Here is a 4,370-nt window from a genome sequence, read left to right as displayed (position 1 = left end):
TTGCGAACGCTTACGTTTGTGAGATACGCTAGTATGATTAGACTGTTACTAACAATTGTAACGAGAATTATTATCCCATAACCGATTCCAAACAGTAAGTTCGATAACAAAGTCACATCTCCGAATCCTGCGATGTTCGTAAAATTCCCAGAAGATTCCATTTTAGATGTTAATATCAAGCTGCACGCGTATTGAATATTTAGTTGTCAAAAATCGATTAGTTGCGATTCAATTTCCATGCAAAACAGAATCGATAAAGACATGCGTAAAAAAATGGTTTCCTTTTACACCTAAATTTCCAAGAGCAACTCGTTAAAAAAATTATAACTTCACATTCTTGAAAGTTCTCTCAAATATATTATTCAAATCCTCAAGGTTTGTTCAAAGATTAATGATTCAAATCTGTTTTACGCTGAATTGAAACTTTTCATTAACCCTTTGCTATATAGTGTGCTCAACAAATGACTTTTAAAGGCTACGAGATCGGTAAAGTATTGAAAATCGATATCAGAACGAAACTAGACATCTAAATTATCCGTGTCCGACCTCTTGTCTTTCTCATATCTTTAAGATAAATTATATATCATGGTCATCCATCAAGCGTGATATGCCCCTCTATTCCAACGCAAATGCTCCATTGGGGTTGTCAACTGCACGTATTAGCATCCCCTGCACATTATCAATAACATTCTCTCCGCGTCTTTGATGACATAATTCATGAAATGTGATCTTCTGCAAACATTTTTACCCCTTATGATTCCTCCTTTGTTCGGCTTTAATTACTCACGAAAACCATCATTCATTTACGAGACGATTGTCGCCATTCTAATTATCACAAGATCACTGTATAAAGACGTCGAAGAAGCGATTGGTTCGTGAGTTTAACACAGTTGCACCACTCTGATAGATTGGGCAAAAAACCTAACTGTGTTTAATATAACAGTATATTATTTATTGTAGATATGATAACAAGACACCTTTGATCCATATTAAGGGTTATATTAAGTCTAGCGGGGTGGAGGAACAGAGCAATGTTAACTGAGAAATAAAACCCAGCGTTTTGTAAACATATGTTAGCTAAACTTGTACACAATCTTATTTTTTCAAGTCTCTCGTATGAAATCAGGTGTATTCAAATATATATATTTCTACATACTAACGTTACTTGATTCCTTGCAGCGGTAAACTTCGTCACAAACTTGAAAATATTTATATTTTTTGTTCAGTTTTTTTAGTTCTTTAAACTATAGTTAAGAACATTCATAACAGCATTGTGAAAAAGAAAAAGTTGTAAATATATTTCAGTAGATGGACATGGTAAGTGAGATTCCGATATTATCAGCATACAACAATAACGGTAATGATCCAAGGACGTTCCTCTCGCACAATATAATAAAATAAATGCTTTCCCTTCCTATGTCTCCGTAGAAAACATACGTATGCACTAAACATCAATGTAAATAAGTTCAATTAAACAATTACGTAATGAACTATGCTCACAATATTTGTTAATTAACTGGGTAGTGTATCCTCCAATGTGTTAAAATAACAAAACACGGAGACAGCTTTTGCAAACTTGCAAGTGATCCAATGTAGGCTACTGTTTTCCTTCTGAGTGAAGTAAGATTGTTTGTGTGCAACTTGTCTTTTAACGTTAAGTGATAGTAATTGGCCGAACAGTAAGCTCCGCCCTCCAAAACCGTTCCTAGCCACTCATATCCTTAGTAAACATCTTCAAGGAAACATCCTATGCGATCAAAACATCTATAAATCAAATTGATATGATGGCATTAGGATCAACCTAGTCTATCGCCTCAGCAAAGAGGAGCGAATCAAAATTTCCGACACTTGTCAACGATCGCTAGAAGATGTGCAAGAATCGTAGCAGTGAAATTCTGAAGTGCATTTGAACTTCGGTCTGTTTATCGATAGCTATACTGGCGGTGTAGTGTATAGGCCTACTCCGAAAACTTTCTCATTTATATCATCGCATAACAGTTTACACACACATAAATGACCCTTGCGTATATATCTATATTGTGGTATGTCGTAGCCGAAGCAAGACATTAGCTAGCACGTCATTGGATCGCCCGGGTTGCCAACAAATTGGTCATAATTTCTGGTCTAATCGCCTTCGTGCTTGTCAGTTACTAGCAGGTGTTTACGTGAACTTCTGCCTGCTTTCTTAAGAGCTTCGGCACTCCTACAAAGTAGGCCTATATGTTAAAGGGGACGTGTAGAACAAATACACAACAAACTATTGAATGCACATAAAACTCATGCACGTATGTCATATTGAATGGCATCTGTATCCAGAGCAAATTACCAGGATTACACACGATTGGCTACTTATTTTGGAATTTCAATCCTTAATTAATATATTTCTACAGCCATGATTAAATTCATAATAAGTGATGAATGAAATGAAAGACATAATTTCAATCTCATTTCTTTTATTTGTTTTTTTGTCACACAAATATTACAAATGTGAAGTGAAGTCTTCTGAAAAGCCTATATATACTGGCTTAACAAAACAGAAGACTCCCAATAATTCAACTAAAGCAAACGGTAATGTTTCCAATGTTCATGAAAGATATTATATGGTTTATGATGAAGCCACTCCCCTCTGCTTGTTGGGACGGATATAAGTTGTTGAGTTCTCCATAGAACTATGGAAGTGTTGTATGTAGAAAGTTGGAAACATGAACTATAATCACGCACATATAACAAAAGAAAACAAAAAGAGGACATCACGTTGACGACTAATAGAACTGGTCTCTGGCAATGACCTAATTATAGTCGTTTAAAAGAAGTAATATCTCGTTTTACACATTTTGTATACCATCCTGACAATATATTAAGAATCTCAGAAATGATCATTGTCAGGCTACAATCAAAACGCTGGTAATTACCACAACATTTACAGTTTCTGTGCCATCGAAGCGATAATCAGTATTTTGACTTTCTACACCAAGTGTTGTTGTTGTTAGTTTTCTACATTGTGACGGTCCTTAAAACATTTCATATATTTCACTTTTTTTACGTGCTCTTTTTTAGTTAAAGTGCAAAATGATTTATTGCCTTTCGTTTCATTTCTAATCAATTTTAACTGGACTGACAGCATAAAAACTATAATAATGGTTTTTATTATATTTGCATATAAAGGTCACTCTGTCGCGGTATCAACAAAGTTTCTTAAAAAAAAATTGTACGACATTTTGTTGTGTACTGAAAATAAGGGCTGCCCAATCCTGATACCCATCTCATAGTAATCAAAGGCATTAATGTCTCCATCAACTCGTAAAAGAAAATATTTATAAACAATGATTCCCTTTTAGGAATGCAATCAAATACAGATTATCGTGTAAGACATTCTTGTCGTTGTTATATGACCTACTACATTGGTCTGTTTCGGTGCATTCTGACAAATGATTGCCGGTGATCGCCGAAACAATTTCGACTGATACAGCTCATGCATGATAAGATAATGTTATAGGGTATAGATAACCGGGATGTCATATTTATGTGTGTGTGCGATATAAGAGAAACATTCCACCGTTTCAACCCCCCCCCCCTCTCTCTCTCTCTCTCTCTCCACTCACCCCTCCCCTCATCTCAATATCTTGATCCAGTCATTATATGCTCTTGTCAGATGAGGATTTTAATGTTTTCATGAGTGTCAAGCGTTGAGGTCTTTTAGCGCAAATAACATAATATTTATTATAACATTGTCCATATTAAAACATGGAACATAACACAAATTGTCTTGTTTTCAACTTGTCAGAATACTTAAAAGTCTTCTGAATACTTAAAAGTTTCTTCTGAGAATGCTTCGTTTGGGGGTGGGGAAGGGGAAGGGGGGACGTGGAGGGGAAGGGGAGGGAGGGAGGGGAGGATTTGTTTCTTCGTCTACTTCTATATCATAACACACAACAGTCAGATGCTTGGACTTATAAACGTACGGTAGCCTGTACATGTATACATTTCTTAGAATATACTTGTTCCTGAAATATTCAATTTTGTTCACGGGAATGTTATATTAACACGTATATAATTTGAATAATATTGGTTTCATTGTTCCCTTTAAATAGGTCAACCTTTATCATATTAATCTTGAATATTCATCACCATGTTTCATCAGATAGAGATTATAACCATTAATATATATATTGGAATAATTAATTGCTCATATACAATAATTATTTCATTTTCAATCTCTTTGTGTTCCCGTTTTTTATTTACTGATGTATTCCCTTTTTCTTGCATTCAGTTTGTTATTCGTTTACAACATTATCAGTCATTTGTCATTCCCAAATTCCTCACCTATTATTTTTAGATGAAGTTTTCATTTAATAATGTTATTCCAAATC

This window comes from Apostichopus japonicus, chromosome 22 (genome assembly GCF_037975245.1).
Source record: "Apostichopus japonicus isolate 1M-3 chromosome 22, ASM3797524v1, whole genome shotgun sequence".
Taxonomy (NCBI): domain Eukaryota; kingdom Metazoa; phylum Echinodermata; class Holothuroidea; order Aspidochirotida; family Stichopodidae; genus Apostichopus; species Apostichopus japonicus.
Note: the sequence above shows the minus strand (reverse complement) of the source record.